The following is a 25,839-nucleotide window of genomic DNA, read 5'->3' on the forward strand; positions in this document are numbered from 1 at the left end:
ACACCAGATCCTTAACCCACTGAACCAGGCCAGGGATTGATCCCATAACCTCACAGATGCTACGGTGGGTTCTTAACTTGTTGAGTCACAACACAAATTCCAAGCCTTTAAGAAACAAGAAAAATATCAATTAAACAATCTAATCCACCACCCAAAATAATTTTAAAAAGGACAAACAAAACCTACAGTCAGCAGAAGGAAGGAGATAATAAAAATCAGAGAGAAAATAAGTAGATTTAAAAAACAATATGAAAAAAAATCAGTAAAACAAAAAGCTGGTTCTTTGAAAGGGTAATGAAAACTGAAAAACTTATAGCCAGACTCACCACAAGAGAAAGAGAGAAGATCCAAATAAATAAAATAAGAAATGAAAGAAGAGAAATCACAACTAATGCTGTAAAAATACAAAAAAAAAGAATATTATGAGTAATTATATGCCAACAAATTTGACAATGTAGAATGAATGGACAACTTTCTAGAAATACACAACCCACCAAAACTGAATCAAGAAGAAATTGATAACTTGAGCAAGACTCACTAGAAATGAAATGTAATCTGTAATAAAAATAAAGACTTCCTATAAACAGAGGTCCAGAACCAGATGGCTTCACTGGGGAAGTCTAGCAAACATACAAGGAAGAATTTGTACTGATCCTTTTTAAATTATTTCAAAAGACTGAAGAGGAAGGAACACTTCTGAAGACATTCTATGAAGCCACCATTACCCAGATACTGAAACCAAACAATGACTCTATCAGAAAAGAGAAAATGACAGGCTAACATCTTTGATGAATATAGATGTAAAAATTCTCAACAAAATATTAGCAAATCGAATCTGACAACACCTAACAGAGAACATACAGTATGTCTGAATTGGATTTTTCCCAGGGTTACACAGATGAGTCAACATACACAACTAAGTCAATGTGATATATCACAGAAACAAAAGAAAAGACAAAAATCACATGATCATCTCAGACAAAACATAATTGGAAAGGACACAGGCGCCCCTATGTTCTTAGCAGCACTATTCACAAAAGCCAAGACATGGAAATAACCTAATGTCCATCAACAGAGGAGTGGATAAATAAGATGTGTACTTATTTATATATATATATATATATATATATGTATATATATATATATATAACTCACCCATTAAAAAGAATAAAATAATTTAAATAGTGCTATTGCAGCAAGATGGATGGACCTAAAGACTATCATACTAAGCAAAATAAATCAGAGAAAGAAATATCATATGATATCACTTATATGTGGACTCTAAAATATGGCATAAATCTGCACATCTACAAAACAAAAGCAGACTCACAGACATAGAGAACAGACCTGTGGCTGCCAAGGGGGGAGGGGCGGGAAGGGAAAGACTGGAGTTTGAGATTAGTAAAGGCAAACTAGTACTTGCAGGATGAATAAACAACGAGGTCCTACTGTAGAGCACAGGGAACTATATTCAACACCGTAAGAGAAAAGAATATGATATATGAATAACTGAGTCCCTTTGCTATACAGCAGAAATCAACACAACATTGTAAATCAACTCCACTTCAATGCAATTTAAAGACACCAAAAATAAAATCAATTTTACATCACTATTCAAAACTCCCACTTTCTTTTAAAAAAGTAATGGGTAAAGTACAGACGCATGATCATAAATGATTGGTTTCATGATCTCTTAAAGCTTCACAGTTTATAGAATATTCTTCTATTTGAAATGATAACAAAGATATAAGCCAGCCCCATCTTACACTCTTTATACTGGGCAGGTCTTTTTCTACTTCTTGTTTCCATGTGACTGTGTAACAACGGCCCAACCTAACTTCACATTCTCTACTTTTACTCAGGATCAACATAGATGTAGAAATGTATTTAAAATTTTCCATTTTTTTCCCTCAACGTATCTATCATTCTCCTTCTCCAGGGCAGTCTCTCTTTTTATTTTTTTTAAGTTTTTCCCTATTTTCTTCTTCTTCAATAATGAGCAACATCATTCCATATTTGACAAGAGATAACTGAATAACTGACAAAAATCTTTAAATGTAGTTGTATTAAAATATAGAAATTAGGAGTTCCTGTCATGGCGCAGCAGAAATGAATCTGCTAGGAACCATGAGGTTGCAGGTTCAATCCCTGGCCTCACTCAGTGGGTTAAGGATCCTGTGTTGCCATGTGCTGTGGTGTGGGTCACAGATGAAGCTCAGATCCCAAGTTGCTGTGGCTGTGGTGTAGGCCAGCAGCTGTAGCTCCGACTGGACCCCTAGCCTGGGAACCTCCATATCCTGCAGGTGTGGCTCTAAAAAGCAAAAAAAAAAAAAAGAATAGTCTAATAAAATAATCAGTAATCCTGACTCACAAATGCTTTTTAAAAAGAACCTCTTTGATTCTAGCATGTTAATTCTACAGATGGAGGTGGTGCTATAACCCCAGCCCTGAATTCTCAATCTCTTTTGTTCAAAGGATATTCTTAATTTTTAATTTCAGTACACTCTCAGATAGACTAATTCTGAATACTGAAATCAACTCAGTATAGGTCAGCAATAACTACAGCACAATTACTGTTTAATATATTTGTCTAAAGAAAATCCTCACTCTGCACCACCCAGGCTCCCTTCATTATAGTGCAACTCTTTGGAGTCTTGTATAAAGATAAAGCGAAGTTCCCGTGTGCTCCAGTAAACACTTAATCTTAACGTGGTGCATTGGAAAATCTATTAACCTTTTAACTTAATTGTTATTAATATTAGGACACATCATTGGTTACAGCAAAAAGCAGCTCTTATTGACGGAATTGGGTCTCACACCCCGCTGCGCTGCGTATCCTGGTGAGGGATCCTGATCTCCAGACCGAACGACACCTCTGATGGATGGTTTGCACAAGTGGATCACTTTCATTCGGTGGCCAGGGTGGGCCGTCACAGAAGCCATGACTGGGCTCCACTGCGTGGAGGCCACACCTCACGGCCTCTGCATTCCTGCCTGGTCCCAGCCTCCCGAGGTTTGGCTTCCGGAACGGCACACAAGCTAGAGGTCGTGAGCCCCTAGGAGACGTGCGTCTGTCTTCTTTGCTGGAGATCTCCCGGGAAACCAAACCAAGGGATCCTTCACTGTCTCCTGTGAAGGGGACCGGGTCGTGCTCCAGGCTGGTCAGTAGTCTTTCTCTCCAGAGCGAGGCCAGCACCGGGCAATAGCAGTCGACAAAACGACAAGCCAACCCGGGCCCCGGGGTCCCCTGTCCCCAGGCAACTGCAGTGGGCGATCCTGTCAGTTTACAGGTGGGGGAGAATTCAGACCTTTGCCGTGTCTGACTTAACACAGCTCTGCACAGATGAAACACAAATGCACCCGGAGCAAAATACAACTGACAGGATCTGGATCCAAAGCAGTGGAGACGCGAAGGGTTCAGTTCTTTCTCCATGACTACAAGAACATATATGTTGCACACATGACAGTAGGGACTTAAACATCCTTCAGAGCCTCCCTACCTCGCCTGTGCTAGTGATACTTTCGGCTTTACCCACTAAGCACCGTGTCAAGTGTGAGAAACAATGAGCAAACCGGGGCAGGTGCCTGGAGCTGGGTTTTTGAGATCAAGATTTGGAAATAGCAAACAATCAGAGGGACAGATCAGGCACCAGGGACATTTAAATCAAGACACCAAGATAACCTGAAGGTCAGAGGTCACGAGGAATGGACTCAGACGTTGAAGCTGCCCCGTGACACATCCTGACTGGGAAATCCTGACAGAGAGGGGACACCTGCGCTGTGAAGGGCGAGCCGCAGGCATGAGGGGGCCCCTCGTTCCTGCGTGGGGTTCCTCTGCGGCCCCTCAAACCAGAGGGCGGTTGCAACTGGTGCCTCACAGGGGTCTGTGACCTGAGGCCTGAGGCCTGAGGCCCGAGACTGGTGGGAAGAGCCCCCGGTTTCCAGCGGCAGCGTCTTGAGAGGACATTCAGCGCAGGACCTCAAAATCAACTCAAGTTTAATCTGGGTAAGAGACTTACGTCTTAGTGAGTGTCAGCATAACCACATGACATTAACTCAAAGTCCAAGAAAGCGGGCAAAGCGTCTGGAGAACACTGATACCCTCACTTACCGGCCCCTGGAAGCGCGAACTGCCTTTCCTCTTCTCAAAGCAACTCTGCATTTGCTTCACAAAGAACTTGCTTTCATTTAGAAATTACTTTATAGAATTTGCGTATGAGATTAACTGGAACCTGAATAATTTATTTTCCTTAAGCTCTTGTGTTAAAAAATAGTGTTGGGCAAGGAAATGAGTTTATTTTTAATCATGAAAGCAGAAGTTCAAATTCAGGGAATATAATGTGGAAAAACCAACAATTTGTTTTGTCGGGCTTTTTCTTGCGATTTTAATGTCAATATATGTGTCCTTAATTTGCCTCAAATGCAGAAACTTGTTAACATTCCAGTTCTTCCGCATGAACAACTGTATTTTCTAGACAAAGATGGTTTTAAATCTTTTCATGTCATTGCCTTGGCAACTGAATCCTGTATCCTTTTTGCCTCTCAAATTCCATTACATCGCAATCAAGGGATCGCGAAGACAGTGATGGTTGATGCTTGCTTCTTGCCGTCCTCGGGTGAGGTAGTACTCGAAGTGTTTCATCTGTACTCTCTCCATTATTCGTCCAAGGACTATCCCCACTCGACAGATGGAGACGTAGAAGCCTCAGAGGTTAACCTACTGCCCGGGTCACAAAGAGCACTGCGGGGGAAGGAACATCTCAACCCGGGTCAGGCCCTCGCTCTCAGGCCCAGGCCGCTGTCCTTGCTTCAGAGAGGGCACGTTCAACGAACGCTCCTCAAAGTCTCCACCCACGGCCAACGCCCGCCAGCGAAAACCCTACCCTGTGACAGCAGGAGGCACAAGGAAACACCCGCATAAACTAGGAAAGTCGCCGCACCTCGCGTCGGAGGTGATTCGCACAGCTGGGAAGGCTCCTAGCATCATTTCTTGGATGAGGCAGTGTTTTATGTTTAAAAAAACATAACCGGTGTGGTCATACATCTGAAAAAGTTGTACAAGGAAGAATGCCTTCTGCGTGTGTGAATTTCAGGGAGCAAAAGCGAATCGCACCCTAAGAACAGGTGCCGGGATACAGTGAACGTTGTGGGCCGAGGTCAGCCCGTAACTTAAGGGGATCCGTCCGCCTGCCCGCAGCCCCGCCCGCCCCAGGTCCTCGTCCGTCCAGGAGGGGCGCCCACAGCCGTCCGGCCACCGCCTCCCTCTGTCTTTTCCACGCCCAGTGGACAGCGATGGTCCATCAGCTGGTGTCAGCGGTAACGCTACGGTTTTTGCCTCCTCATTTTTTCTCCAAATTGGTCTGGCCCTCTCCTTTCCAGCACCAGCGGCCCCGGGAAGCAGCCGTCACCTCATCCTGGCCGTCAGGACTTCCCCCTAAACGCCCCCGCCCCTCCCATCGCCCCAAGCCAAGTGATGGCTTCAGACGCAGATCTGATCGTGTCACCAACAACTGAAACGACCCAATCCCCTTATGTAATTTAAAGATAAAAACACTTTCTTAACCTGTTTAAGGAGGAAAGAGGACTGAGGAGGCCGAGGCTCGCTCTGGATGGGTGTTTGACAGACAGCCTCAGGCTGCGCCACAGGACACTGGCCACACGCGCGGCTGGGAATCCCCTCTCACTTCTTCTGGAAGGAGGGCTGATGTCCCTCCTTCAGCAGTCCTGCCCTCCAGGTGGGCCCTCAGAGTCCCTCGTGGTGCCTGCGGGGACCCAGTGGAGCCCACCACCCGTCCGGCACTTTGTAACTGCCCCGGGCCTGGACGCCCGGAAGAGTGAACTTCGCACAAAAGTACCTGAGGTCAAGTAGCCAAAGCCTGAGCGACAACTATTTCCTAGACAGCGACTGGAATTCACACTGGGTTGTTTGTTTTTTTTTTCCCCCTTAAGAGTTTAAATACTAAAGATACCTGATTACGCCTAATTTGCTTCACAGAAAGATAAGGACATAACACAGGAAACAGATACTGGAAAGACAAATACTCCTACACATCTTTCCATGACTAACAAACATATAATTATTGACTATATATACTTATTGACTATATATGTATGTTGTCTGGAGATATTTTGGAGTTCTCACTTGTAAGGAGTTTATTTATAAATAAAGTGGAGTAAAACATGAGAGTTCCTTGAGCCTTGCCTGGCACAGTGGCGTGATGAAACTTGGCTTCCCTACCAGGCTCGCCCGCAGCCTCTTTGTAATAAAGGAGGACTTTGTTCTCTTTGATTCCCTGAAATCCATCACTGCCATAAAGAGGTGGGACAGAGCTAGATTAATTTTTGACCAAAGAAGCAAGCTATTTATTTTAGAATTGGTGAACTATAACTATTTCACTGCTAATAAAAACCAGAGTGTTCTGGGTTGTACCACAGTATGATAGTCTAAATCTGTGTTCCAGGGAGATTAGAAAAATGAAGAACAAATGCCTGGTCCTTGTAAAGATTCAGAAGAAATTCTAAATATATTAAAGGTATTCGGGGTATTTAATAATGGAAAAAAAAAACATAAACTAAATTCAGAGAAAACTGTATAGCACTAGTTGAAAAAAGTGTTCACAAAAACGTTTGTTTTAGGTATAACACCTGTTCTAAAAAACTGTTTCTAAATTAAAGCTTTATATCCCTGCATTAGTGCTAAAAACTATTTATTAAAATTGTAGCTTGCAGAGCATCGTGATATTTTAGTCGGTTAAATAACAATGATGACAAATAATTTGGTACAGAGGTGACAGATGGCAGCCAGACTTGCTACGGTGGTCCTTTTGTAACGTGTAAAAATGCTGAAGCGCCAGGCTGTATGCCTGAAACGAATATAGTACTGTGAGTCAATTACACTTCAGTAAACAATTTTTATTCTTTATTCTTATGAATCCTTTGTTTAAACTAATGATTCAACCCTATAAATCTGTGGCTTTGTCATTGCGACACTGTGTACAGGCACGTCCCCGAGATACTGCAGGTTCGGCTGCACAGTGAAGCGCTTCCCGCAAGTTCTCCAGTTTCCGAGTGCATGGAAATGCTATGTTTACACCGTGCTGCAGTCTATTACGATTCCTCTCAACTGGAGTTCAGGCCTGTCTGTCCTCTCCCAGTGATAACTGAAGGTGAAGCCCTGCCCTTCCAAAGACGGGAAGGCGAACGTGTCATTGGCTCTCAGGTGGCATCACGCGGAGGCTCCTGTCTGGAAAAGCCGCGCCAGGCAGGCCTGTAGCTCTTTGCAGACAAAGCGCCTGGAATCCGTTTCGCCCTCCTGAGCATCCCTCTCTCCCTGGACATACTGTTCTTCTCTTGCTGCCTCCAGGCGCTCTCTTTGAATTCTTCGGAGCGCAGCGTTCTCAGTCACTCGCGCTGGCACATCCTACATGACCTGCCAAAGGCAAAAAGTAAACACGGTTTTGCTACGGAGGCGTCCTGACAATGCGATTCTTGAGGAAACGTGAAATGTGTCACTACATGAAAGTAAAAGACCAAGTCATTTTGCTTTTACTATAGGCTAAGACAGTAAAACACCAACTAACCCATTTTACAGATTTCTGACTTGACCCGCTTAGCCATTGCTTAGAATCAGCCGTATAAGAAAAAGCCATGTTTCGTCCTAGAATATAAATGTTTAACTCAGCTTGGAAATGATTTATTTTTAATGACACTGAAAACAGAGGTGGTGACTATGGGCTATCGTTCCAGAAACACAGAATTTAATGAGTTAATGCCACGTCCAATTTTATGAAATATATTTTGGTACAATTTTAAATGTAATTCAGTCGTTGAAGTATATGTCCATCATGCACTAATTTAAAGAAGGCACACGCCAAGCGTGTAGTTACTGCATTCTCAGCTTCCTGGGAAAGAGGAAGGGTAAGATGCCTACTTGGGAAGTGTACAGCTGTTTTCACCAACAGAGAGTCCAGGGGGTCGGCTTCGTTCATTCGTGGTTTTCCTTTCCATGGGCTTTAAGAGCAGCTTAGGTTGAAGGGTGCAGAAGCCCCCCCGCCGCCCTGGGCTGCCCTGTGCTGGCTGGCATCCGTTGTGCTCAGTCTGCTGTGTTTGCCACAAGGACAGGCCATGTTGGTACCTCAGAACCCTTCGTTTTTCTCCAGCGCCCCCTCCCGCCCCAGGAGCCCACCCAGGACACCTTGTTACTCCAGCTGTCCTGTCTCCTTGGTCTCCGCTGCGACAGCATCTCAGACGCTCCTGCTTGCTGATGACCACGCCGATAAGGAGGGTGCTGTCAGGCATTTTGCAGAAAGTCCCTCTGCGGAATCCTTCTGATTGTTTCATGACGAAACTGGGTTTTGTTTGTTTTGTTTTTATGGGGGGCGAAGGAACCCAGAGAGATCAAATGCCGTTTCTATGATGTGGCATCAAGTCCCCATGGCCTGTCACTGCTGATGCTGACCTGGGCCCCCCGCTGGCAAGGGGGCCTGGTTGTTCTACAGTGAGCTTACTCCGCCACCCCCTTCCTTCCATCCAGGCCTGGGAGGCAGTTGCTCAGCGGGGCCCACGGGCCAGGAGCAGGGTTCCGCTCTCCCGCTGAGAGGAGAGCAGCTTCCTGCAGGATGTGGATTTTTGTCTTTCATCGGAAATTGAATCTCCTACCCCTCTTTCTTTATTATTCGACCATTTATATCTCTTCAGAAACATGGGTATTATTTCATATTTGGTTATAAAGCAACACAGCTTTAATTATTTTGTTGCCTAAACTGCTCCGGCTTTGAGCAGAGGGAGCTCCTAATCTTTCCAACTTACTCAAAGGATGTGTGTGTGTGTGTGTGTGTGTGTGTGTGTGTGTGTGTGTAGCCCTTCCTTCCTGTCACAAGATACTCCGGGTGCATTTTGTACAGTTCTTGTTCAGATCCTAGAATCAGCCATTTCTCAAAGAAGCCCTGACTGCTTTTTTTTTTTTTTTTTTTTTTTTTTTAATTGGGGAAGGTATTAGAAACCAAGATTTGGGTGCTGGGTGTGCTAGTTTAAACTGGGGTGGTGTTGCTTCGATCTGACAAAGCAAGGATTTATATGTGTATATTAATTACATCGCGAGTCTGGTAACAGATGCTTTTCACATGTTTTGTTCACTTTCCTAGTTGTCCACAGACAAGGGCAAATCTGATGCCTACTGCTTTGTAGTGGCAGACACTGAAATTCATCTTGGCAATATTCAAGACAAATAAATCAAACTGGAGGAATGAACTGTTGGCTACCAAGAGTACTCTACAGCTACCATAGAAAGACAATATATTATTTTCTTAAGATAGCTGACATGACTAATGGAGTTGACTGAAGAATCCATAGGGCTTGTGAGTTTATAGCCGTCTGACTTACATCAAAGGTTCCAGAGAAATGTAGTGGGAAAAAGATCATCTTTCCAATAAATGGAATCAGGCCAACTGAAAATCCATGTTTGGAAAATGTAGTTTCACCTCTTCCTCATCCCATATGACTGAGCTTCTAAACGGGAATAATACCCTGGTGGCCATGCACGAGCTGTATTTTTCTAAACAGCAAACAAGAATTACTCCATGTAAGAGAAAAATTCGACTTTCTTAATTAAAACCCTCAGGCCCATCAAAAGACACCATTAAGGGAGTGTGAGAATGACCGACAAGCATGGATAAACCATTTTCAAAATACTGTGTGATAAATGACTCATATCCAGGACATACAAGGAAATTTTACAAATCAATAAAAGACAAAGAAAATCCACTCAAATTCACTAAATAAGGACAAATCTTTTTTTTTTTTTTTTTTTTTTTTTTTTTTGGCTTTTTTTACGGCTGCACTTGTGGCATATGGAAGTTCCCAGGCTAGGGGTCCAATTGGAGCTGCAGCTACCGGCCTACAGCACAGCCACAGCAACGCTGGGTCCTTTAACCCACCGAGCGAGTGAGAACAGGGATGAGACTGAACCCACATCCTCATGAATACTAGTCAGATTCTCCATCTGCTGAGCCACAATGGGGACTCCTATAAAAAAGCTTGTATTGTTTCTTGAGAAAATAATACTCAATTGTCACGGAAAAAAATTTTTTTAAACGTCTTGAACATAATTTACCATCATTATAATAAAGGTGAAAGCTCCAGAGAGACACCATGAGTCCACAGAAGCAAGGTGACTGGTAACACCAGGTACCAGGGAGTCCCTGTCGTGGAAAACACCCGGAAAAGTACCTGGGGACACCTGTCACCTGATACTTCCATCTGCACTTGTGCGTAGAGAGATGCGTGCTCGCATCACTGAAAGGCACATAGGATGCCTTCTACGGCAGCTTATCCACGAGAGCTGACTATCCGGGAAAACGCCAGCGTTACCAGGAACAGAAAGGGTGACTAACGTGTGATGCGGTCACGCACCCAAACGCAATGCAGCCACGAGGTAAGTGAACTCCAGGGACTCCCGACAGCCCAGTGCAGCGCATGGCCCCCGGGCGAGTGACGGACGGTAGAGGCCAAAGCGCGCAGTCATTCCATTCCGCCGGCGCAAAAACAGGCAAAGCCGGCCCGGGGAATCGGCTTAGCGGCCAGTGGTTGGCAGGGCGCTAGCGGTGTGTGCGCGCTGAGGCTCTCGGGGGCGCAGAGATGTATGTATCTTGGTCTGTGTGGGGCTTACATGGGGATAGGTGTGTAATTAATTTAGTTCCACTCTTGGGATTTGGGCACGTTTTTACATTTCATTTTAATAATGAAGCATGAGAAAAACACATAAAATGCATTTACATTACAATAAACGTTTCCTGTGGATCAACTGTGTTCTCTTGCCATCAGTAAAAGTTTGACTGCAATTAGACACACGGTATCAGAGTTAGAAAGAACAAAGCTAGAACCACCCAAGGAAGGTGCGTTTTGGGGAAAAGAACAACTACGCAAACTCTCAGATGGTGAGGTCGTGCTCCGAGGCCCTAGAAATGAATGACTACCAACGCAGAACCAGGGCAGCTGGTTTCCGAACTGTTTAAATTTTTCTCCTGGAAGGTATACAAACGAGAAAAAAAGCACAGCAAAAGCAAACCTGTGTATTCCACACAATCAAAACTCGCGAACTTCGGGTTGTGTGTGAGCATTTTTAAAGCAACTGGAGGCAACAGCACAGGCCCGGGAGACCACGGGGAGGAAGGAAGGCCGGACGCGGGGCCTGGGTGCGCCGGTCAGCAGGTGCCACCCCGGGGAGGAGCCGCTCTAGGACGGGCTCTTCTGCGCATGCGTACCCCGCACCTGCCGAGCTGACTGGCGGGGGAGGCCCACAGAAGGCTCAGCATGCACTGCCCTCCGCAGAAATGGCTCGAGGAGCCTGGGGAGACCCTGGGCTGGAGGCGGAGCCACCGTGAAGGGCCTTACGCACGAAATCGCACAGCACAGGCACTCCCAGGGTAAACGTTCCAGGAGCAGTGGGAGAAAGGGACAGAAGCGCACCCTCGCCGGGGCAGGATGTGACAAAGGCAGTAAGAACACGGGGTCTAACACAAGCGTCATCTTCCGGAGGGGAGATCGGGTAATAGAGGCAGACAGGGATTGAGAGACGCAGACCTCTGTGTGTTCTAGGGCATATGTTTTAAGAGCTCATGGGAAATTTATGAAAAATGACCATAAATCAGGCCATTAAAATCTCAATAGTTCCCACCCCACCGAAAACAGAAGCACTACAGAAGATTACAACGTGATACAAATATGGAACGAATTAAAAAGCAGAAAACAGATCATTCGACAAGATAGTAAACAAAGAAAACAGCTACCTGCACTCTTTGGCTAAAGAGAAAACACAAATAAAAAAAGGATGAAATAAATTACTTAAGTACTCTCTAAAATGATTGAAAAAAGGTATGCTAAAGTGAACTTAAGACAAGACACAGAAACAAATAATTAATGAAAACCAGAGCACAGCAAAATAGAAGATCTAATATATTAATCAAAACATCTGGTTCTCAAAAAAATTTTTGATGAATATATAAACAACCAGCATAAAAATTCAAGAAAAAAATGAAAATAAAACACCACAAAATAAATCATAAGTGGTATGTGATTTCAGAACTAAGATACCTTTAAAAATGTAAGATATTTTGCAAAATTATACATTGCATATTAAAACTTTATGAAATTGAATATTCTTTTGGAAAAATGACTTCCAAGGTTGATCCATGAAGAGATAAAATGAGCAAATCAACTGCTATAGAAGAAGCTGAAATGTTTATCAAAGTATGACCCCCCCACCTGGAAAAGCACCCTATCTCGGTTATGTCTCAGAGGAAGGCTATCAAACATTTAATGCGCAGAATCTAAGGCAGTACAAAGACGGGCATTTTTTCAGTTATTTTCATGATATTTGCAATATAAAAACAACGAATGTTGCACAGCACCAATTATAACCATAATGAATACAGATATCAGTGTCCCCGCCTTGCGGTGTTGCAGAGGGCATCCCTAAGACCGGCGTCTGGGGCCTGCAGCGGCCATCGGCTCACCAATGGACCGTTCCCGCTCCAGCCTCTCAGACCCCCTCCCAGGACACTGCAGTAACCACGTCTGTCTCCTGCTTTGTCTTCAGAAGCCAAGGGGAGCCTTAGGATGCTGCGAAGCAAGACAAGGAGAGCTGGTGCACTGAGCGGGGACAGTGCTAAGGGAAAAGCAATGCGAAGCCCATTAAGCAGGTTGCTCCCCTGGCGAGAAGCGACAGCAGCCACAGCGCCCCCGCCTCTCCCGGGATTGCTCGGGGACCTGGGCAAACCGCGCGCCAGGCTTCGCTGGGAAGGGACCGTGCGCTGCGCCTGGAGTGGACGTGCCTTCCCTCCGCGTGTCTGTGTCCTCACGTCCTCGTCTCAGAAGGCCAGTCAGCTTGGATCAGGGCCCACCCACAAGGCTTCATTCCATCTTAATCACCTCTTTAGAGATCCGCCCCCCCCCCAAAGCAGTCACTTCTGAGGTCCTGGGGGGCAGGGCAGAGTTCAGAGAGTCCAGCAGCGGGATGGGCCAGCGACTTGACTTCTTAATCTTCAAATTGTCATGTTTTGATTTGTAGAATTTCTTAAATATTTCACTACACTTCAGAGACCAGAGAGTTTTCAGAAGATATAAACACCCTCACTGGCAGAAAGGAGTTCCTAGAGCAGTGGGGTAAGGGGCCTGGTCCCTGAGGAGCTGCCTCTGCTGCACGCGGGGGCTGGAGGAGCACGTGGACTCAGGCCCCCAGGAGCCTCAGCCCGGATGCCTCCACTTCCTGGGATCCAGCCAACAGGCAACCTTGGCAGCTGCAGTCTGACCTGGCCCCTAACCAGGGACTCCCCTTGTGGGACGAGGTTCCAACGGCCCCACTGGGCATGTGACCTAGGCCAGTGCAGCTGCTGCCCAAGGCGAGGGGCTGCTGCAGCCGGTGATGACCAAAGGAGACGTGACTTACGGAGTTGGTTAAACGGGAGCTGGGGGTTATCATTTTGTCACCCTAGTCCTTCTGCTGTCTTGTAAAAAAAAAATAATGTTACTCTTACCTCCCTAAAGAATCAGTAAGGAGGCCGAGTGACTCTAACATGGGACAAGCCTGGATCCCGGCAGCGCAGTGGGCGGCCCCCAGCCGACTCGGTTGGTGCTCTGCCCCCGCACCTGCAGGCCTCACTGCTCCGTACAAGCTGTTGGCTCCCATCTCCCCAAAAGCACCTGCAACCCTGCCTGAGGGGCTTCTCTGGCTGAAGGAAATCCTTGGTCTGCCAAGATTTCCAGAGCTTTATCCATGAGAAGCAGCCCTGGTGGATGACAGATGGGGGTTAATGGAAAACCACTTCCCGTCCCTGCCGCTGTGGCTCTGCCTGCGCCGTGACCTCCGCCAAGGGACGTGAGGACCCTCTGGGGTTCTGGAAAGGAGCTGTGTCTTGATCTGGGTGGCAGTGGCGTGGGTTTACCTGCAGGACCAATCCATGCAGCCCAGCGGCTAGGACTGTGCACTTCAATGCATGTATGTTGTATCCAAGAAGTTTAAATTAAAACACACAAACAAACAAACAAATCAGAGAATCTTCAATAGACAGATAGACAGACAGACAGGCTTTCAATTCACGACAACTGACTAAACTCAGATTACTGCCCCAACCCTGATGAACTCTCACGGGAATGGAGGTAGAAGAAGTAAACAGATTTCTGACAACCGGAGGAACGGGAGTGGGCATCAACGACCCCAGGCAGCGGGAGGCTGGCCTCCGGCTGGGCCTGAGCCGAGATGGGCGGGGAGGGGCACGGGGCTCAGGACACACTTCAGGGGACCTTCCACAGAGGCTGAGAGAGGCTGGGAGAAGTTCGCGAGAGATATTTGGAATCCCCTATCGGGATGCCCACGGTCGGCCACAAGAACTCTCAAAAACGCGGGCGGAGTCACGCTTTACAGAGAGACGCCGCCTGATGGCACCTGCGCGTCTTCTGCAGCCGCGCGCGTTGACCGGCCTCCTTTGAGCGCAGAGCTCCTCTAAGAAGGGGTGGCCTTTGCCATCCACCCTGACACGGCGTCCGCAGACCTACGCCCTCTGGGCTCCGTGGGTCACTGTGTGTAACGGCGGATGACAACTGCTAAAAAACATTCTTTGCAGGGTGCTGTTTATCCTGTGTGCTTTTTAAGGAGAAGATACACAGTGCGTAATGTCCGCCTAAACATATGCTTTCATTTTTAGCTCACTGCTGCCCAAAGAGCGTTTTAAATTAGTCATTACAGATTTATACCACGTAATAAATGGCAGTGCTGTTGTCTTGGGAATGTCAGATTGTTTTATCTACACTGGCTAAGCTTCCACTTGCCTATTTTAAGATAAGTTTACCCCTGATTTCCTGGTTTCCTCTGCCCCTTGGATGCACGGCACGGGCTTCCACGAGGGTCACGCACAGAAAGTTACTGTGGAATCTGAGGAGCGGGGGACGAGCCCAGCACTGATGCTCTTTCAGAGAGCGCATCAAGAATTAAGAGTAAGATCTGTCTTCCCAGCGGAAACCAGAACGACAAAGTAGAACTCAAGTAGGCCTGGTCTACCTACTTGAATGAAACGTCAAACAACATTTTATTAAAACAATTTTTAAAATAAAACGGAGCAGATTCTAAACCAGAGAAGATATTGAGACATTAGGCAGAGGCCAGGATGTATGACTATCCTATGTCAACATACATTAATTAGAATCCCAGAGGTAGGCAACCCAAGACAAATCGTGCAAAGAAAGTTCTCCTTAGAGCAGAGTTATCACAAGATTGTGTGCATGTCTGGATTCATTAGATAGTTTAGGGAGAGGACAAGATGGCGGAGGAGTAGGGGGACACGCTCGCCCTCTCCCACAAACACAACAAAAAAAGCACATCTACAGAAGAAATGACTCGCACAGAACAACAACCAATCGCTGGCAGAGGAACCTAAACTCCAATAACGGCAAGAAGTTCGTGACATTATTGGGCAGAATGGGAGAAAAGAGGAGAGTGAGAGAAGGTGAATCCGAGCGGGACGGGCGCTCCCGAAAGGGAACTGCGGAGGAGAAAGGGATCCCGCACCCTGGAAAGTCTCCTACCGGGGGAAAGATCAAACGAACCGGAGGAATCTCCAGATGCAGAGAAGAGTGTAGCAGTAAGTCGGAGTACGGAAAAACGATCAAGAACCCAACGGACCATCTGAACTACGGGCACAGTCACCAAAAATTGAGACGCCTGGGTGGGGGCTGGGCACCGAATCCTCGGCTCCAGAGGTTAGTCCCCGGGAAAGGGCCGGGGGACGCCTGGGTGGGGGCTGGGCACCGAGACCTCAGCTCTGAAGGTTGGTCCCCGAGAGGGGGCCGGGGGACGCCTGGGTGGGGGCTGGGCACCGAGACCTCGCCTCCGAAGGTTAGTCCCCAAGAAAGGGCCGGGGGACGCCTGGGGGGGGGGCTGGGCACCGAGACCTCGGCTCCAGAGATTAGTCCCCGGGCTAGGGGGGCGGGGAAGAGCGGAAACTGCTTGGGAGGTCTCTAAACCATTTGACGGGGCAGAGACTGCCTGGGAGACTAGAAAACAAAGCTGTCGCAGAGGAAGGGAGCAATACTCTAGGGGCGGGGAAGTGGAAAGCCGCCTCAGAGGGAACCTGGGAGAAGAGCCTGGTCTGCGCCCGTGCTGGGGAGGGGAGAGAAGAAGGGGTGGGTCCCCATAGAATACCCCCCACGCCACAGCAAGCTTACAGGCCCGCTAGCTAGCAGAAAGCTGTGCTTCCCAGTGCATTCCCTCCCCCCACCCCCGCCACCCCCTATGCTCTCGCCGAACCTGGGGCTGCCTGCCATCCAGGAGGGCTGGCCTCAACAATTGCCTGAAGCCTACCACCGCAGGGGCTCTCCCTGCACAGGCCTGCTTGCCCTTTGGAGGGGCTACACTTCCACAGAGCAGCACCAAACACCACCAGCCCCCGAGAAAAGGCCTGCAGCCCAGAAAAGCTAGAACAAGCCTAGCCAGGCCGTGAATAGATCGAACTAATTCTCCGACGGTTTTTCTGAGACGGGCTCCCCCGGGGAGGAGCCTCTTGAGTCTCCAAGGGCCTTGCTACATGCCCAAGACCCCAGGGGGTGCTAAGACCTAGTGGACCAGCTGCATAGGACTGCCAGCTCCAGGCAGGACCCCCTGCAGCCCAGAAAAGCTGCAACAAGCCTGGCCGACTTGGGAAAAGATCTCAGACGGTCTTTCTGAGTCGGGCTGTCCTGGGGAGGAGCCTCTTGAGCCTCCAAGGGCCCTGCTACCTGCCCAAGACCCCAAGGGGTGCTGAGACCTAGTGGACCAGCTGCATAGGACTGCCAGCTCCAGGCAGGACCCCCTGCAGCCCAGAAAAGCTGCAACAAGCCTGGCCGAAACGGGAAAAGATCTCAGACGGTCTTTCTGAGTCGGGCTGTCCTGGGGAGGAGCCTCTTGAGTCTCCAAGGGCCCTGCTACCCGCCCAAGACCCCAAGGGGTGCTGAGACCTAGTGGACCAGCTGCATAGGACTGCCAGCTCCAGGCAGGACCCCCTGCAGCCCAGAAAAGCTGCAACAAGCCTGGCCGAATCGGGAAAAGATCTCAGACGGTCTTTCTGAGTCGGGCTGTCCTGGGGAGGAGCCTCTTGAGCCTCCAAGGGCCCTGCTACCCGCCCAAGACCCCAGGGGGTGCTGAGACCTAGTGGACCAGCTGCATAGGACTGCCAGCTCCAGGCAGGACCCCCTGCAGCCCAGAAAAGCTGCAACAAGCCTGGCCGAATCGGGAAAAGATCTCAGACGGTCTTTCTGAGTCGGGCTGTCCTGGGGAGGAGCCTCTTGAGTCTCCAAGGGCCCTGCTACCCGCCCAAGACCCCAAGGGGTGCTGAGACCTAGTGGACCAGCTGCATAGGACGGCCAGCTCCAGGCAGGACCCCCTGCAGCCCAGAAAAGCTGCAACAAGCCTGGCCGAATCGGGAAAAGATCTCAGACGGTCTTTCTGAGTCGGGCTGTCCTGGGGAGGAGCCTCTTGAGTCTCCAAGGGCCCTGCTACCCGCCCAAGACCCCAAGGGGTGCTGAGACCTAGTGGACCAGCTGCATAGGACTGCCAGCTCCAGGCAGGACCCCCTGCAGCCCAGAAAAGCTGCAACAAGCCTGGCCGAATCGGGAAAAGATCTCAAACGGTCTTTCTGAATCGGGCTGCCCTGGGGAGGAGCCTCTTGAGTCTCCAAGGGCCCTGCTACCTGCCCAAGACCCCAAGGGGTGCTGAGACCTAGTGGACCAGCTGCATAGGACTGCCAGCTCCAGGCAGGACCCCCTGCAGCCCAGAAAAGCTGCAACAAGCCTGGCCGAATCGGGAAAAGATCTCAGACGGTCTTTCTGAGTCGGGCTGCCCTGGGGAGGAACGTCTTGAGTCTCCAAGGGCCCTGCTACCCGCCCAAGACCCCAGGGGGTGCTGAGAACCAAGTGAAATCTGCTACCATCGTGGGGTGGACCTCCCAGTCCTGTCTGCCCTCAGGAAGTCCTCCTTTGCTTCAAAGAAACACTGTTAGTCCCATCAACACTCCAGAAAAGCCACACTGCCTCAAAAAAGATTGACCAACAACGACAGCCCTCAGGAAATATTCCACGGCAGTGACAAGGCAAACACTACCCGATAAAGGAGAGTACAACACCCTCAGGAGAAAGAAGACAACAAGCAAGATGAAGAAGCTGAGAAACCACCCCCAGTCAAACCAACAGGAGAACTCACCTAAAACAGTCAACAATGAAACTGATCTCTGCAGTCTGACAGACCTGGAGTTCAAAAGAGAAATAGTGAAAATACTGAAGGAATTAAGAGAAGATATGAACAGCAATGCAGATACCCTCAGAAAGGAGCTAGAAAATATAAGGAGGAGCCAAGAAAAACTAGAACATTCATTTGCAGAGATGCAAACTGAACTAGGGGCAGTAAAAACCAGAATGAATAATGCAGAAGAACGAATCAGTGATATGGAAGATAGAATAATGGAAATCACTCAATCTGGTCAACAGACAGAAAACCGAATCAAAAAATTGGAAAGCAATATAAGAGACCTATGGGATAATGTAAAACGGGCCAATCTACGCATAATAGGAATTCCAGAAGGAGTAGAAAAAGATAAGGGAATGGAAAATATATTTGAAGAAATTATCGCTGGAAACTTCCCAAATCTAAAGGATACTGGATTCAAGATACAAGAAGCACAGAGGGCCCCAAACAAACTGAACCCAAACAGACCCACACCAAGACACATCATAATAAAAATGGCAAAAGTTAGTGATAAAGAGAGGATCCTAAAGGCAGCAAGAGAAAAACAGAATGTTACCTACAAGGGAACCCCCATAAGAATATCAGCTGATTTCTCTACAGAAACACTACAGGCCAGGAGGGAATGGCAAGAGATATTTAAAGTGCTCAAAGGAAAAAATATGCAACCTAGAATACTTTATCCAGCAAGAATATCATTTAAAATAGAAGGGGAAATAAAAATTTTTCCCAACAAACAAAAACTTAAAGAATACAGCAACACAAAACCCAGGTTAAAGGAAATATTGAAAGGGCTTCTCTAAACCAAAAAGAAAGGAAGGAAAGGGAAGAAAAAAGAAAAGAAAAAAAAAAAAAGAAGAAGAAGAAGAGGAAGAACTAGGACTGAGGAAGATGCAATCAGAGAGCAGTCACTCAAATAAGCCAGCATACAGATTTAATCATGAACATGCTTCAAACAAAATAAAATTAAAAAGAAAAAAATAAAAGAGTCATCAAAACCATAAAATGTGGGCAAGGGATGTTAGGAGGTAAATAATCCTTTTTGTTTGTATGTATGTCTCTCTTCTTAATTTTAATATAATAATGAAGTGTTTGAACTTACAGGACCATCAGGCTAAAACACACAATTATGGGAAGGGGTTAGCATACTTAAAAAACAGGGCAACCACAAGCCAAAACCAAATATTGCATTTGCAAAAAATGAAAAAAAAAAATACACTCAAGCAGATAATAACAGGAGACCATCCAACCAAAAAAAAAAAAAAAAAAAAAAAAAAGAATGGAGAACCATAGAATCAACTGGAACACGAGGATCAAATGGCAATAAATAATCATCTATCAATTATCACCTTAAATGTCAATGGACTGAATGCCCCAATCAAAAGACACAGAATGGCTGAGTGGATAAAACGGCAAAAACCTTCAATATGCTGCCTACAAGAAACTCACCTTAGGACAAAAGATACATATAGATTGAAAGTGAAAGGCTGGGGAAAAGTATTTCATGCCAATAGACATGACAGAAAAGCAGGAGTTGCAACGCTCATATCAGACAAAATAGACTTTAAAACAAAAGACATAAAGAAAGACAAAGAAGGACACTATTTAATGATTAAGGGATCCATCCAAGGAGAGGATGTTACTATCATCAACATATATGCCCCAAATATAGGAGCACCCAGATACATACAACAAATATTAACAGACACAAAGAGAAATTGATGGGAATACAATCATAGTAGGAGACCTAAATACCCCCCTCACATCAATGGACAGATCCTCTAGACAGAAAACCAATAAAGCAACAGAGATCCTAAAGGAAACAATAGAAAAGTTAGACTTAATTGATATCTTCAGGACACTACATCCAAAAAAATCAGAATACACATTCTTCTCAAATGCTCATGGAACATTCTCAAGAATCGACCACATATTGGGACATAAAGCGAATCTCAATAAATTTAGGAGCATAGAAATTATCTCAAGTATCTTCTCTGACCACAATGCCATGAAATTAGAAATCAACCATGGGAAAAGGAAAGAGAAAAAACCTACTCCATGGAGACTAAACAACATGCTACTAAAAAACCAATGGGTCAATGAGGAAATCAAGAAGGAAATTAAAAACTATCTTGAAACAAATGATAATGAAGACACAACCTCTCAAAATCTATGGGATGCTGCGAAAGCAGTGCTCAGAGGGAAATTTATAGCAATCCAGGCCTTTCTCAAAAAAGAAGAAAGATCCCAAATTGACAACTTAACCCTCCACCTAAATGAATTAGAAAAAGAAGAACAAAGAAGTCCTAAAGTCAGCAGAAGGAAGGAAATTGTAAAGATCAAAGAAGAAATCAATAAAATAGAGACTCAGAAAACAATAGAAAAAATTAATAAAACCAAGAGCTGGTTCTTTGAAAAGGTGAACAAAATTGATAAACCCCTGGCCAGACTCACTAAAAAGAGGAGAGAAAGAACCCAAATCACCAAAATTATAAATGAAAAAGGAGAAATCACAACGGATACAGCAGAAATACAAAAAACCATAAGAGAATACTATGAACAACTATATGGCAATAAGTTTGACAATCTGGAAGAAATGGACAATTTTCTAGAATCTTACAGCCTGCCAAAACTGAATCAAGCAGAAACAGACCAATTGAACAGACCAATCACTAGAAATGAAATTGAAGAGGTCATAAAATCACTCCCTACAAATAAAAGCCCAGGACCAGATGGCTTCACAGGTGAATTCTATCAAACATATAAAGAGGAATTGGTGCCCATCCTCCTTAAACTCTTTCAAAAGGTTGAAGAAGAAGGAATACTCCCAAAGACATTCTATGAGGCCACCATCACCCTCATTCCAAAACCAGGCAGAGATACCACCAAAAAAGAAAACTATCGCCCAATATCATTGATGAATATAGATGCAAAACTTCTCAACAAAATCTTAGCCAACCAAATCCAACAACATATCAAAAAAATTATACACCATGACCAGGTTGGGTTCATCCCAGGTTCACAAGGATGGTTCAACATACACAAATCAATCAACATCATACACCACATTAACAAAAAAAAAGTCAAAAATCATATGATCATCTCAATAGACGCAGAAAAAGCATTTGACAAAGTTCAACATCCATTCATGATCAAGACCCTCGCCAAAGTGGGTATAGAGGGAACATTCCTGAATATAATCAAAGCCATTTATGATAAACCCACAGCAAATATAATCCTCAATGGGGAAAAACTGAAAGCCTTCTCACTCAAATCTGGAACAAGACAGGGATGCCCACTCTCACCACTGCTCTTCAACATAGTTTTGGAAGTCTTAGCCACAGCAATTAGACAAACAAAAGAAATCAAAGGCATCCATATAGGAAGAGAAGAGATCAAACTGTCACTGTATGCAGATGACATGATTCTATACCTAGAAAACCCTAAGGACTCAACCCCAAAACTCCTTGAACTGATTAATAAATTCAGCAAAGTGGCAGGATATAAGATTAACATTCAGAAGTCAGTTGCATTTCTGTATACCAGCAATGAAACATTAGAAAAGGAATACAAAAATACGATACCTTTTAAAATTGTACCTCACAAAATCAAATACCTCGGAATACACCTAACCAAAGAGGTAAAGGACCTATATGCCGAGAACTATAAAACCTTAATCAAAGAAATCAAAGAAGATGTAAAAAAATGGAAAGATATTCCATGTTCCTGGATTGGAAAAATCAATATTGTGAAAATGGCCATCCTACCCAAAGCAATCTACAGATTCAATGCAATCCCTATCAAATTACCCAGGACATTTTTCACAGAACTAGAACAAACAATCCAAACATTTATATGGAACCATAAAAGACCCAGAATCGCCAAAGCAATCCTGAGAAACAAAAACCAAGCAGGAGGCATAACTCTCCCAGACTTCAAGAAATACTACAAAGCCACAGTCATCAAAACAGTGTGGTACTGGTATCAAAACAGACAGACAGACCAATGGAACAGAATAGAGAATCTGGAAATTAACCCTGACACCTATGGTCAATTAATCTTTGACAAGGGAGGCAAGAACATAAAATGGGAAAAGGAAAGTCTATTCAGCAAGCATTGCTGGGAAACCTGGACAGCTGCATGCAAAGCAATGAAACTAGAACACACCCTCACACCATGCACAAAAATAAACTCCAAATGGCTGAAAGACTTAAATATACGACAGGACACCATCAAACTCCTAGAAGAAAACATAGGCAAAACACTCTCTGACATCAACATCATGAATATTTTCTCAGGTCAGTCTCCCAAAGCAATAGAAATTAGAGCAAAAATAAACCCATGGGACCTCATCAAACTGAAAAGCTTTTGCACAGCAAAGGAAACCCAAAAGAAAACAAAAAGACAACTTACAGAATGGGAGAAAATAGTTTCAAATGATGCAACTGACAAGGGCTTAATCTCTAGAATATATAAACAACTTATACAACTCAACAGCAAAAAAACCAATCAATCAATGGAAAAATGGGCAAAAGACCTGAATAGACATTTCTCCAAAGAAGATATACAGATGGCCAACAAACACATGAAAAAATGCTCAACATCGCTTATTATAAGAGAAATGCAAATCAAAACTACCATGAGATACCACCTCACACCAGTCAGAATGGCCATCATTAATAAATCCACAAATAACAAGTGCTGGAGGGGCTGTGGAGAAAAGGGAACCCTCCTGCACTGTTGGTGGGAATGTAAACTGGTACAGCCACTATGGAGAACAGTTTGGAGATACCTTAGAAATCTATACATAGAACTTCCATATGACCCTGCAATCCCACTCTTGGGCATCTATCCGGACAAAGCTCTACTTAAAAGAGACACATGCAGCCGCATGTTCATTGCAGCACTATTCACAATAGCCAGGACATGGAAACAATCCAAATGTCCATCGACAGAGGATTGGATTCGGAAGATGTGGTATATATACACGATGGAATACTACTCAGCCATAAAAAAGGATGACATCATGCCATTTGCAGCAACATGGATGGAACTAGAGAATCTCATACTGAGTGAAATGAGCCAGAAAGACAAAGACAAATACCATATGACATCACTTATAACTGGAATCTAATATCCAGCACAAATGAACATCTCCTCAGAAAAGAAAATCATGGACTTGGAGAAGAGACTTGTGGCTGCCTGATGGGAGGGGGAGGGAGTGGGAGGGATCGGGAGCTTGGGCTTATCAGACACAACCTAGAATAGATTTATAAGGAGATCCTGCTGAATAGCATTGAGAACTATGTCTAGATACTCATGTCGCAACAGAAGAAAGGGTGGGGGAAAAAGTGTAATTGTAATGTATACATGTAAGGATAACCTGACCCCCTTGCTGTACAGTGGGAAAATAAAATTAAAAAAAAAAAAAAAAGAAAAAAAATAGTTTAATGTTTCTGAATCGACACAGAGAGTGTGTGTCTGTCTATCTGTCTATCTGCGGGTAGATGAATACAGGTCTAGACAGACAGATAGATACCGATGCAGATGATGAGGCTGTAAGTACGGACGATAGGAACAGTGAGACAATGGTCGCCCGTTGTTTGCTAAGTTACCCAGTTATCCGGGTGCCAGATCAGGACATCTCCACGGAGCTGACAGGACATCCGGACCAAGTTCTGAAGAGCATCCCGAGGCCCATGCAAGGGCGACCTCTCACTGTCCGTCAGGCAGAAACAGCCTCATTCCGAGACAGCCGAGTGGGACGCACATACCCCCCCCTCAAGGACGGAGAGGGGCCTCCTTTCTCATCTGCTCCTCAAAGGCCTAGGCATGGGCTGTTCCCAAGGCCTGCAGCAAACGCACGTCCAACCAGGACGGTGCTGCTTCTCCTGGTCCCGGGGGGTGAAGGGCCCGTCACAGCCCTCCTTCTCCCGGGGTGCCGGTCAGAGGCCAGGAAGGGGGCCCCAGCCGTGAATGAAGGCTATGAAGGCTTGGCCTCAGAAAGGAAGGAACTGAGACACGCCGAGTTCCTGGCCTGGCAAACGGCCTCATCTCGGTGTCACCTGTCCTTCCTAAGGAAAAGAAAATGAACAGTATTGGGGACCCTGTCATCTCAATACCTCACACTTTGGGACGACAGAGTTATCATCAGTTAATAACTATTAATAACAAGCAAGCAAGTGCATTTATAACTTTTAACTCATTTTGAGGTCAAAACTTCACTTTCCTCAAAGATCTCATAGGCCACACACAATATATTGATAGGAAAAAATAAAAACTTTTCAAAAATTTTACAACAATAGGTATTACTACTATTATAATGTAATGGCTCCTTTATTAGTGATATTAATCTGAGATTGACTGAAATTAGTAAAGTCTAAAATTAGCTGAGAGGAATGCTCAGGTATTGATTTTCTGGGGTGTTTTATCTTCTTTGTTACTAAGGTCTACAGTGACCACTGGAAATCCTCATTTACCTAAAACACCACAAAGTTGATAAAATACAAACCCAGAAGTAGCTCTTGGGGACACTGCGCTTTAAATCAAAGAGAAATATAATGTGTACACCCCCCCACTGCTCCCTCTTTTAGATAAAACCTAATTAGACTGATTTAATGCAGTCAAATTTCTTCCTATAAATGTAGAAAACCAACCTACAAACAAACACATGGCAATACTGACCCTGTTTCTCAGTGTTATTGAAAATAAATTATCTTAGAATCCCACTAATGCAAACACAAGATATTATTTCCTGAAAGGACCAAATAAGAGAGAAATATTACAAGTGGTTTCAGAACTTGCAAAACTAACTGTAAAACACAAACATAAAAATTAATGCTCCTCACTCATTCAAAAATTTTGATTTGGCCAATGACCATTAACTTTAATTTAAATAACGTAGGGCAATCATGTGGCGGGTGGATGCGCAGGCTGCGCACTGCCGTCTCTCTTCTACTCCCAGTACACTCCCTGAGAAAGTCTCAACAAGGCTGCACTTTCCAGCCAGAGACACAACGAAAGGGGACTTGGTTGTATTTTTTGCTCACTTTGGTGACTCTTCATGAGAAGATATTTGGAGTATATCCAGTTGCCATTAGACGCCATATTCAAAATAAAAAGACCCTCTTGGATTATCTGTACTATAAAATGATAAGGCTGGCAAATCAAAAAGCAAACCAAAAAAATTATCAAAGTAAATGCAAAGCAAACACCCCAAACGACGTCGACAAAGAGGGATGTTTACCAGCTTTTGCGAACAGCAAACAATCGCCGCGGTAGAGACGTGGACAAAGAAACGCATGGCTCCTCAACACGGATTAGAAGGAACTTGATTTTTCTCCTGGAAATCAACTGCTTCAGATTCCCGACGGCGTTGCCAGCGTCTCCAGTTTTTCCAGCAGCACCTGGCCTGGGGCTGGCGGCTGCAGCCAGAGCCACTCTGCAGCAGAAAGGATTTGCAGAAGGACAAAGCAACAGCCAGAGGGTGGGAGACTGGCTGTTTTAGAAGATTTTAATAACACTTCTCCGGCTCTTAACATAATTGGAGCACACCATTCACGCCTCTACAGTTAAGC

The 25,839-nt window shown here is 45.4% G+C and overlaps 2 long non-coding RNA genes across 3 annotated transcripts in view; one reads left to right on the forward strand and one right to left on the reverse strand.

Moving 5' to 3' along the window:
- LOC146399626 (uncharacterized) overlaps positions 1-25,839 on the reverse strand; it is a 34,896-nt gene extending 9,057 nt beyond the window's left edge. For both annotated transcript variants that reach the window (XR_014818195.1, XR_014818194.1), the window contains exon 1: positions 25,509-25,839. This is a non-coding gene — a long non-coding RNA (uncharacterized LOC146399626). The remainder of the gene's footprint in view (positions 1-25,508) is intronic.
- Positions 1,950-25,750, forward strand: LOC146399627 (uncharacterized). Its single transcript, XR_014818197.1, has 3 exons — positions 1,950-2,257; positions 9,913-15,293; positions 23,709-25,750. It is a non-coding gene; the product is annotated as an uncharacterized LOC146399627 (long non-coding RNA).

The sequence above is a fragment of the Sus scrofa genome, chromosome 10 (assembly GCF_054392235.1).
Source record: "Sus scrofa isolate SSC_HxYL_T2T_F1_AM1 chromosome 10, Sscrofa_HxYL_maternal_Yorkshire_Landrace_v2.0, whole genome shotgun sequence".
Lineage (NCBI taxonomy): Eukaryota > Metazoa > Chordata > Mammalia > Artiodactyla > Suidae > Sus > Sus scrofa.